At 45.2% G+C, this 12,444-nt stretch overlaps 1 pseudogene; it reads left to right on the top strand.

Moving 5' to 3' along the window:
* The first annotated feature begins 7,081 nt into the window (after positions 1-7,081).
* Positions 7,082-12,144, top strand: LOC123412200 (annotated as a pseudogene).
* The last annotated feature ends 300 nt before the right edge of the window (positions 12,145-12,444 follow it).

Below are 12,444 nucleotides of genomic sequence, written 5' to 3'. Positions count from 1 at the left end.
AGGTGGAATAGAGTGTGGTGGTGGTTGTGAGACAAAAAGGAGGAGATGGTCACATTGACTCGGCGTATCAAAAGGCTATGGAGATGCCCATTAATAGATATCAATGTGAATGAGTAGGGATTGCCATACAAGAGATGCACTAGAGCTATAAGTATGTGAAAGCTCAAAAGGAAAACTAGTGGGTGTGCATCCAACTTGCTTGCTCACGAAGACCTAGGGCAATTTTGAGGAAGCCCATCATTAGAATATACAAGCCAAGTTATATAATGAAGATTCCCACTAGCATATGGTAGTGACAAAGCAAGAAGCTCTAAATCATAAAGAACATGGTGCTATTATGAAGCACAAGTGTGGAAAAAGATAGTAGCATTGTCCCTTCTCTCTTTTTTTTTTCATTTGGGCTCTTAGGCCTCTTTTTTTTATTTCCTCACATGGGACAATGCTCTAATAATGATGATCATCACACTTTTATTTACTGTCACATCCCTGGATTCCCTGTTAGGGTTTAACAACTTGTGCTCATGTTTTTTTCATTCCATTCAAGAAATGAAAATAAACCCAAAAGAAGTGGTGAAATCCAAAGCAAAACCCTACCCACTCCTTATTCAAAAGAATTCCAACAAGTGCAAAATCAATGAATCCAAAATGGCCTTCATAAAAGTCCAATATTTCTGATAAATGTTGAAAACAAAATATCAGAGATGAAACTTATTTTAAAACTATCTTTGGAATTTTAAATTTAAGTTAAAAGCTACTGAAATCAATTATATATTTGATTTCAAATAATTCAAAGTTTCCAAAAATGTTGAAAACTTTATGAGTGGTTGGAAATATTCCAACTAACACTCTAGTATTTTTCAAATTATTTTAGGAATAGTTTGGAGCCAAAAATAAAACAAAACAAATGTCAGAAAGAATAAATAGAAAACAGAAAGGAAAGAAGATAGAAAAACTCTATCTAGCGCTTACCTGGCCCACGCCCAGCTGCTCCCCGTCGTCTTCCTTGCCAGCGAGCAGCAAGAGGTGGCCACTGCTCGATCCGACGCGGCCACGCACGTGTGCGTTTGCCTGGCTGCCGTGTCGCGCTGGCGCGACGGGGATAAGCTCCCCGAAGGCCTCCCCGTGCTCATCCCCTCGCCATTCGCCCCTGTTCTCTCTCTTTCGGCCGCCATGACCGCAAGCTTGAGCCCGGGCTCGCCGTCGCTCCCGCCTCTCTTCCTGTGTCCTGAGCTGCGTGTTAGCTTCGCCGTGATCTCCTGAAGCTCTCCAACCTGTCGCTCAACGCCGAGAAGCTTTGAAACGCCATGACGCTGTCATCTTCCTCCTCGGGTCACCGGAGCTCGCTGCTGTCATTCTCCCTCCTCAGGCCATCCCCGAACCCACTCTCGACGCCTCTGCACTCCCCGTGAGCTCAGGGTTATTTCCCCCTCATTTCCCCCTTGGATCCCGAGCTCTAGGCGCCGATTCCACCAGAGACTGACGAGATCCGCCGCGGGACCTCGTTGCCGGTAGCTCTCTGGTGATCGGCTGGTCCATTTGAGGCCACCAATGGCTTCAATACGTCACGTAGATGCTGTAGGAGCCTAGCCCTGCGCGAAATGCCCTCTGTTTCGATGACTCCGATGATGCCCGAGCTTCGGCCGCCGCCAAGCTCGTCGCCGGCGTCATCTTCAGCCATCTTAGCTACGGTTCTTTGCAAAAATGGAACTGCGGCTGTGTGCTGGTTCGTTTGGTGCCCTCCGCCATGCATTTGGTCGTCAGAGATGCATTCTCGAGTCCCTCCGCCGTATCTGTGGTCGCCGGAGGCTCACCGCCGGCGAGATCGACCTCGCCGCCGGTGGAACTGACCCCCCTCAGCCTATGACAGGTGGGGCCAGCCCCCTGGCTAATTAAGTTTAGGTTAATAAAAATAATTAATTAAATAAAAACTTAAACAGACACTAGCTAATTAAGTTAAATTTAAAATAAAAACTGGCCAGAGACACTAACCAGTGGGTCCCACTGGTCAGGTTTGACTTTCAACGGCCAGTTGGACCTGCTGATGTCATGCTGATGCAATAAAAGCTTTTCTGTTTAAAAATAATTCCAAAATAACTTCAAAACTTTGGAAATTCATAGAAATTTGAATATAACTCCAAATTTGACAAATAATATATGTAAATGGATCAGAAAAATTCAAGGAATTCAATGGTGCTATTTTCATGCATGAAAAACAAAGTTATGAAACAACATCAAGTCAAATCAATTAAAAGATTTTGATAAATTATAATTCAAATGATATTTGAATTATGATTTCATATCAAGATCACCCCAAAGGGTTCTGCTAGTCATCTCAAACCATGCTACATTGCATTTCATGCATCATTTTGTTGCATATGTTTGATACTGATTGATTGTTGTTATTCCGGTAGGCTACGCCCCTCCGGATACATCTGATTATCTGACTGACGGATATCACCCCTTTGCTGAGCAACAAGGCAAGCATCCATTTTGATCATCCCGATAAATCCCATGTTCTCGCTCCTGCTCTTATTTTTTTTTTTGCATTAGGTTCAAATGCTTCAAATGCTTTTACCACGCTAGTTGAACCCACTTCCTTTGCATGACCTGTCCTTGTCACAGTAAATAGCTGAACCTTGCAACCTAGCATACCTGGTAGATGCTTGAGCCATGATGTGCCTTATCCTGCTATGCATGCTATGCTTAGAGTTGTGTATGGTCTGTCATTTGTGTGATGAATAGAATTGTAGGAGTACATGGCGGGTTGTTTCATTGGAACCGTCCTTAGGAACTGAGTTCCGTGTATGTAATCCAAGACTAGATACTACCATACGTTGGGATACTTAATTGGCCCTCTCGACTTATTAATCGCTTAGTACTCGGTCCAGGAGTTGCAAGTAGTTTCTAGTGTTTATAGTCATGCTGGAGGCCGTGCGTAGCGCTGACCTTAGAGGTGGGCTATGATGCGGTAGGCAGTGGCACGGTGTACCAAGTGGCACCCGGATGGTGGGCTTGGGAACCCTGCGCACATCATTTGGGGCCGTGGCGGAAACCTCGGCCGGACTTCCGTGCGGGTTACCCTCAGATAGGCGATAGACCTGGACTAAGTATTAGCGTGGTTAACGAGCATGGCCGACTCCCTCGCTGGGCTTTCGCTTTAAGGTTTCCGAGGTGCATGACGTGCACATGGCGATAAGTGGCGAGAGCGTGTGTGAAGAAGTACAACCCTGCAGGGTTATGATCTATTCGAATAGCCGCGTCCGCGGTTATGGACTACTTGGAAGCATATGTTGTTCATAGACAACTATAATGGCTACTCATAAAATTGTCAAGATAAGTGTGAGTGTCGTGGACGGCATTTCCGTAGGGAGACGGAATGATTCCATGATGGAGTATTGTTGTGGTGTTAGTGGACTCGTGTGCGAGAAACATAGTTGTCAAAACTATTTAAAAATGCAAGTTGCCTAGCCAAGAGTCAAATGCTGGCTTTCCGCATGAAACCCCACAACTCCTTGTTGATACATTGCATGAGTAGATAGATTATCCTAAAGTCTTGCTGAGTACTTTTGTACTGACGTTTGCTTAATAATTTGTTGCAGAGGTAGTTAATGACCCTAATGGAGGGTTCTACCTAGACATCGACGACGACGAGTAGCTGGTATCCCAGCTACGATTTGGCCCTAGGATGGGTCTGTAGATAGTCAGATCATGTGCCTTTGTCTTTCCATCTGTCTGTACTCACACAGTTTTACTCTTCCGCTGGCTTGTAAGACTTGTGTGTATGAATTATCATGATGGGTCGTGAGACCCCTATCTGTGTAATATTATGTGTGAGGCTCTTCCGAGCCTTCTAAATAAAGTTTGTATGTTTATGGTTATGTTGTGATGCCATCGATGTATCTATACATATCGGTATGCCATGCGTACGTGTGTTCTATTTGATATGTATGGGGTTCGAATACCTAGTCGTATGCCTTAGTAGCACTCCTTACGGGGAAATGCCCCTTTGTGATTCCATCGAGCCATGGTAGTTCGCTACTGCTCCGGACACATTGGTTGACCGACATGTGTCCTTCTTAGCTGCTGTGTCTGTCCCTTTGGGAAATGTCACGCATTGTGATGGAGTCCTTGTAGCTTGCTACGACTCGTCTACATTCGCTGATGACTGACACCTGCTTTGCTGGGTCATGTATGCCTGTCCCTGTACGGAACTGGCACTTTAGTTTATGACTAGACATGTAGATCCGGGTTCTGTTGGAATTATGCCCTAGAGGCAATAATAAATATAGTTATTATTATAATTCCTGTATCAAGATAATCGTTTATTATCCATGCTATAATTGTATTAATGAAGACTTATATACATGTGTGGATACATAGACAAAACATTGTCCCTAGCAAGCCTCTAGTTGGCTAGCCAGTTGATCAAAGATAGTCAGTATCTTCTGATTATGAACAAGGTGTTGTTGCTTGATAACTGGATCACGCCATTAGGAGAATCACGTGATGGACTAGACCAAAACTAATAGACGTAGCATGTTGATCGTGTCATTTTGTTGCTACTGTTTTCTGCGTGTCAAGTATTTGTTCCTATGACCGTGAGATCATATAACTCACTGACACCAGAAGAATACTTTGTGTGTATCAAACGTCGCAACGTAACTGGGTGACTATAAAGATGCTCTACAGGTATCTCCAAAGGTGTTCGTTGAGTTAGTATGGATCGAGACTGGGATTTGTCACTCCGTGTGACGGGGAGGTATCTCGGGGCCCACTCGGTAATACAACATCACACACAAGCCTTGCAAGCAATGTGACTTAGTGTAAGTTGCGGGATCTTGTATTACGGAACGAGTAAAGAGACTTGCCGGTAAACGAGATTGAAATAGGTATGCGGATACTGACGATCGAATCTCGGGCAAGTAACATACCGAAGGACAAAGGGAATGACATATGGGATTATATGAATCCTTGGCATTGAGGTTAAAACGATAAGATCTTCGTAGAATATGTAGGATCCAATATGGGCATCCAGGTCCCGCTATTGGATATTGACCGAGGAGTCTCTCGGGTCATGTCTACATAGTTCTCGAACCCGCAGGGTCTGCACACTTAAGGTTCGACGTTGTTTTATGCGTATTTGAGTTATATGGTTGGTTACCGAATGTTGTTCGGAGTCTTGGATGAGATCACAGACGTCACGAGGGTTTCCGGAATGGTCCGGAAACGAAGATTGATATATAGGATGACCTCATTTGATTACCGGAAGGTCATCGGAGTTACCGGGAATGTACCGGGAATGACGAATGGGTTTCGGGAGTTCACCGTGGGGGGGGGGGGGGGGGGCAACCCACCCCGGGGAAGCCCATAGGCCTTGGGGGTGGCGCACCAGCCCTTAGTGGGCTGGCGGGACAGCCCAAGAGAGCCCTATGCGCCATAGGAAGAAAAATCAAAGAGAAAAAAAAGAGGAGGTGGGAAAAGGGGGAAGGACTCCTCCTTCCAAACCTAGTTGGACTCGGTTTGGAAGGGGAGGGTTGCCCCCCTTGGCTCGGCCGAAGTCCTTGGGGGTCCTTGGACCCCAAGGCAAGGCTCCCCCTCCTCCCCCTATATATACGGAGGTTTTAGGGCTGATTTGAGACAACTTTGCCACGGCAGCCCGACCACATATCTCCACGGTTTTACCTCTAGATCGCGTTTCTGCGGAGCTCGGGCGGAGCCCTGCCGAGACAAGATCATCACCAACCTCCGGAGCGCCGTCACGCTGCCGGAGAACTCTTCTACCTCTCCGTCTCTCTTGCTGGATCAAGAAGGTCGAGATCATCGTCGAGCTATACGTGTGCTGAACGCGGAGGTGCCGTCCGTTCGGCACTAGATCGTGGGACTGATCGCGGGACGGTTCGCGGGGCGGATCGAGGGACGTGAGGACGTTCCACTACATCAACCGCGTTCACTAACGCTTCTGCTGTACGGTCTACAAGGGTACGTAGATCACACATCCCCTCTCGTAGATGGACATCACCATGATAGGTCTTCGTGCGCGTAGGAATTTTTTTGTTTCCCATGTGACGTTCCCCATTAGGTTCTTTGACATTGGATTTCTAGCGACACAATTGCATACGCGAGTCAAAAGGCGCAAACGGTCCCGGCTAAGGTAAGGCTGCAGCTGTGGAGATAACCGTGCGTGAGACCGCAAAGAGATGCGATGTGCTACAGGCTGGATTACTATGGCTTAGGATCGGGGTCCCGACATTTACTCACAACTCAAAATGGTGATGACTCTATAGTAAATGACTCCGACAGTGTACTGGGATGTGCAACGATCTAGCATGGCGTATGACGTTGAAACATCTCGCTAGCTATCTTTCGATCATGCAAAGGCGATATGAGAGTGACGACACAAGTCATGAGGCAGAACGGTGGGAGTTGCATGGCAATATATCTCGGAATGGCCATGAAAATGCCATAGTAGGTAGGTATGTTGGCTGTTTTGAGGAAGACATATGGTGGGTTTGTGCACCGGCGAGAATTGCGCGGTACTAGAGAGGCTAGCAATGGTGGAAGGTGAAAGTGCATCTATACCATGGACTCACATTAGTCATGAAGAACTCACATACTTTTTGCGGAAGTTTTTATTAGTAATCGAAACAAAGTGCTAAACGCATACTCCGAGGGGAAGGGTTGGTAGGTGTTAACCATCGCGCGATCCCGACCTCAACACAAAGGATGACAATCAATAGATCAATTATGCTCCGACTTCCTAACATAGCGGTTCACCATACATGCATGCTACGGGAATCACTAACTTCAACACAAGTATTTCTAGATTCACCACACCCTACTAACATCTCTACTATTAAAGCAGGATCGAACGTCGTGATGGTTCAACCAGCTGGATGGTTCGACCTCCCAGAGATCCCACCTCCCACGTAAAGAAAAAATCGGCAAGCGATCCCACCTCCCACGTAATCGCGATCCCACCCAAGAATCAATTACCCACGAACACACGTCCCCGATGCACCCGACCTCCTCATCTCCTGCACCCCACCTCGTCTCTCCCGATCCCATCTCTCTTCCGCTTCCGGCCGGCCTACGGGCGGAGGAACCGATGTGGGTGGCCTGCGAGATCGCGCGCCTGCCGCAGGAGCTTGTCTCGGCGGCGCTGGCCCGCACGTCCTCGCGCGAAGCCTACCCCACGGCCGCCGTCTCCCCGGCCTTACGCGCCGTGGCCGACTCCGACGATGTCTGGGCGGGCTTCCTGTCCCCCAACGGCTTCCTGCCGCTCGTCGACGGTGAGCCGCCGGGCCCCGCCCCTACCTTGTCCAAGAAGGTCCTCATCTCCTGCACCCCACCTCATCGCTCCCGATCTCATCTCTCTCTCCGCTTCCGGCCGGCCGACGGGCGGAGGAACTGATGTGGGTGGCCTGCGAGATCGCGCGCCTGCCGGAGGAGCTTGTCTCGGCGGAGCTAGCCCGCACGTCCCCGCGTGACGCCTACCCCCCGAAGGGATAGTTTGGATCAATCCGTGTTCTTATTTGGAACTGAAAGCAGCTGAATACTTTTGGTGTATACTAGGTAGGAAATCATGTTTCTGATAAGTTCTCTTGTTTTCTTATTTAGTTTATTTACCCTGGATTAGTTCGCTTATTCTCTGATAATGCTTTTGGTTCAGATTCTTGTACGGTAGAAGATCTTGTTTAAGGAAATATAGTTGTTACACATGACTGTAGCTTGATTTCTGACGAAACATTGCTTTTGTGATCAAATGTCATCTTTGTTCCTGCATAACCTGTAATCTGCACATGTTCTGCAAGAATCATAACGTTGCAAATAGAATTGCTTTAGTCTTGGAATGGCAATTTAGCGAATACAATATTCTTATGTTGTTCATAAGTCCTTCTTTGTACTGATGGCTGCGTACACAGTTTTTGGAATCAGGCAAACATGACGAGCATGCACGAGCCCTGGACTCGACTTTCCCACAGTAAGAAGTTACCAGGATGGGTGGGGTACAATCCAAAGACCATGAGGCCTCCACCATTGAGCGGCGACACCAAGCAGATGAAGATTCTATCCTGGAATGTCAATGGGCTGAGCAATATTGTACAGTCAGGAGGTTTCTCTACTGCGTTGGCTCAGAGGGAGAATTTTGATGTGTTGTGTCTTCAAGAGACACATTTGAAGGCAAGTTTTCTTGTTTCTACCAGTTCACTTTTAGCTTACAGCGTTCCCTAGCTTCATCTTTTGGTAGATCCTGGGTTATGCCACCTGACATGGTGGATTGCAGGTATTCCGGTGTGATGAATGTGTTTTCGTTCTGTTTTCAGGAGGGTGATGTTAAAGATTTCAAGAACCTGATACCAGGGTATGACTATAACTATTGGCCATGCAGTGTCGCGAGGCTTGACTATTCAGGGACTGGAGTAATTTCAAGGGTATGGTATTACTTTTGGTTAATGCTCAAGACTCATTTCACTCTGCATACTTAATAGACATAGCATATCATTTGGTTTTGATTTGTGACTTGCATTGCCCTCACAGGTAAAACCAATCTCTGTCCAATAAGGATTTGGCATAGCTGAACATGATCAGGAGGACAGGGTTATTACTTTGGAGTTTGAGAACTTTTACGTGGTGAATGCTTATGTCCCAAATTCTGGCCGTGGTTTACGTAGACTGGTATGGTTGATCTTCCCTCACATTATTAACTGTTGCTTTATGTTTTACTGTCATTGCTAATTTCCTTTTTTTCATTTGCTCTTCAGGTTTACAGGAAGGGGTTAAGCTGTTGGGGACATGGCTGGAGGGCGACCGCACCCTGACCTTCTGCCGCGTCCTCGCCCGCAACATCGTCAGGGCCAAGCCATCCCAACTCGCCTTCGGTACACCCACCTCCCACCTCTCTGCTTGCTTCTTCCATTTCCATCTCCCCTCTCCTGGATTCCGTCTGATTAACGATTCTACGCTGTTGGTTCTGCAGAGGCCACCTGGGAATAAATTAGTTCTGATCGGGAGAGCATTGTTCATTGACATGACCCACTGGTGGGATCGACATGCTTACTTGATGACAGCACCTCGATGTGACCATTCATTGCCACCAGTCATCGTGACAGTCGGTCAATTAGAGTGGGTTAAAGCCTTGAAACAACATTTTTTTGTGGAATTAGACATTTACTAGCGCCAAAGAAGCACGACGGCATGCCACGCCCGTGGCGGAGGCCGTTCGTACTTTGCATAAGCCCGTTGTGGACACTGCAATATAAGGTTTAAGTCTAATTTATTTTGTATAATGAATTTATTTTCTTCTTTTTAGTTGAAACGAAGTACAAATATTTCTCTTGTTGATCTGTATTTTCATTTTCTTAGGTTTGCTTCCAGTTGAGAAGGTAAGTGAGAATGAGATGGAGCATGAAATTCCTGTTGAGAAGGCATGAATCATCTGACCAATATCACTGGGTAAAGTGTGCACGCTAGCCATTGTTTGATATATCTTTTTTACATCTAAGTAGAATAAAAAACCTAAACACAGGAACTAATGAAGACATCATAGGTAGTAGAGCAACTGATCATTATCTAAAATTTTGTGTGAATAATGTGACTGATGGACTTAACTTGATGACCAAACTGTAAAATCTTCAGCCAAAACCTCTGTCACCAACCTAAAACCAAAGTTTATTAGAGAGATAACATATCTTGTAAACTGGACATATCAACAAAGAGATGGTAGTAATTACATTCTAACGACATGCATATCATACATAGTATATCTCTGCAGCAAGCACCAAGCAATTTGGCTTGTCCAAAAGAAAGAAAGTCAAGACAGAGCACTGAAGCTTTGAAAATATATATTCCATTTAGAGCAGTCTTCCCGGCAACACATACGGATATCAATTAATAAATTAAATGGGATAAAAGGGACGTAAGCCTTAGATAATATCACCTTTATTTACTGAAGAAAGCCAAATAGAATGCCATCAACAACAGTGATTTCTGCGACCCTCTAGAATGGAAAGATAGCATGGTGGGTGGCGGTGGAAGCGCGGCCAGGGAGATGCATCGGCGATGGCCTGTGACGAACCGCAGCGGTCAACAATGGGGGTGGCATGGTAGGGATGGATTGACACAGACGAACAACCAACTCTCCTTGTGATTCTCTCTTGTTATCTCTTCCAGAAGGGATGAAGAAGAGAAAATATCAGCGGTGAGTACTGTGCCCAGCTAGAAATATTTATGTGGTCTTAAGCGGTAAATTTCACAGGATGATAAAAAAAAGTCAAATAAACAAGAAAAAGCAAACACTTACCCCTTTAGTATAGTAACTTATTGATGTCGACTAGAGTTGCCCTTAGAATTCAAGAAAATTGGGTTGTCGAACACAAGTCCTTGACATGGTTGATCATATCAAGCATCAAATTAGCTCTATTTCAGTCACAACATGTCCATCTCCCAACAGGCCAACACCCTCTACCTTCTTTGTCCAACATGTCCTATCGCTACGCCTTCGATAGTATTACCATCAGGACTGATCACCACACTAATAGCGTTCTTCTTTTGGTGCAGTTACTTTGCACGAGCATGAAGGCATGCATGAAGCAGAGCGAGTAGATCATGGCACATCGAGTGGGGTTAATAATATACCGCCGAGAAGCAGTCGTGGCAAAAAAAGGGTCCAAGGCATGGGATGGTTTTGAAGACATAAAAGATGATAATGGAAAGACTATGCAGGTAGAATGTAGACACTGTAAAAAGAGAGTTCAATACAAAGGTGCACAAGGGCCAGGGCTGTTGACGACTCATGTTAATAGTGCTGAGTGTAAGAAAAAGAGAGGAGCACGTTCCCAGCTGCCAAGCCAATCAAAGTAAGATTTCTAAATGAAAATACATTTCTTCATTTACTCATGCCACACCAGCACATCTTATTCTACATCTTTGCAACTGTACTTTTATTAGTTGCGAGGGGAATTACATTTCAATTACTTCTATAGTCTTGATTCTACATCGATGCACATGTCGTCTTATTCTTTGGAAGTGTTTACATGCATCTGCTTAACAGTCCCTTGTTTCGTTCTAATAGCCAATTCACCATCTTCTTTCTTCTCACTGCGTAGATGGTGCTGCTGAAGATATATACCACCCTGGTTGCTGTCAGTAATTCATGCAGCAGAATAAGGATGAGAGCGAATCAAGATCCAACACAGATCTCCACAGTTGTTGCTCACTATTGGAATAAGGACGAAATTTCCAGGCGTAGGCGCTGTAGTGGTCATCATCTTTGCCAAATGCAGTTTTTTTTACTTTACTGGTTGCTGATTTCTTCAAGTGGAGATCAAGTGAACCATTTGACATCTTTCGATTATATGTATGTGTCAACTTGTCTTGCTTATTTGTTGTTCTGGAGGCAGTTTAGATCATCTTTATTAATTCACACATGTTCTTTTATGCACTTGATCCGGGAATGAGGCTGGCTTGGGCAGAGACAGTTAGTCACCTTCTGGAGCTAGATGGAGAGCTTATCACCTTATATATTTAGTAAGAACAAAATCTCTTGGTTATTTTTGCATTGGAGATGTTATTCTACTTATCATATGATATTGGGATACTAAACTCAACTCTAAAAATGTGAACCATTTGATTTACCATTAAGATTTTCAAAGTTGTTGTATGTTACAAGAATAGCATAATCCTAGAGGATTGTGGCCGTATCTCTGTCCTTCTATCAAAGATCAAGAATAGATAGAGTAGTCATAGGTATCAACTACTCCCTGCGTTCCTAAATATAAGTCTTTTTAGAGATTTCACTAGGGGACTACATACGGACAAAATGAGTGAATGTACACTCTAAAGTATGTCTATATACATCCGTATGTAGTCTTCTAGCTCACCATCTCAGCTGTTTCTGACTGCAGCAACCATGTCGATGACCGATGCCCTCGGCCACCTCAACACTGTCGGCGCCATTTCTTCAATGGAGCAGATGGGGTAGAACAATGTGTTTCCGATGTTAGAATCAGACTGGCGTGAGCGTTGTATGTTTGCTTGCATGAGCGTTGTATGTGTGCTTGTGGAGTCTGTGGGTTATTTGATGCGCTACTATTGGAAGGTGAGGCGTTGATGATGAATAGAATTTTGAATCCCACCCGCCCCATATATGAACTCTAATTCCATTCTTCCCTTCCAAATTTCTTGTCATTCACATGCGTGTTCTGATCCTCCCAAATAATAGGTTGGTTCAAAAGTTGGTATCAAAACTTTATTTTGGTTGGAATCGCTCTTTCACTACTCTTGTTCACACGAGGAAGAGACATGGAAAATTGATAAGGTAGCTAATCCTCTTTGGGGTTGATTTTGTGCAAGACCCTGATCCACTTTTGCTTGATTTGGAGGAAGGCTGTGACAAACTCCATTCAAATCCACTATTCATAATAGGATTCTTGTTGTACCCATGGA

Source organism: Hordeum vulgare, chromosome 7H, assembly GCF_904849725.1.
Source record: "Hordeum vulgare subsp. vulgare chromosome 7H, MorexV3_pseudomolecules_assembly, whole genome shotgun sequence".
In the NCBI taxonomy this organism is placed as follows: domain Eukaryota; kingdom Viridiplantae; phylum Streptophyta; class Magnoliopsida; order Poales; family Poaceae; genus Hordeum; species Hordeum vulgare.
Note: the sequence above shows the minus strand (reverse complement) of the source record. Positions and strands in the feature narration are given on the sequence as shown.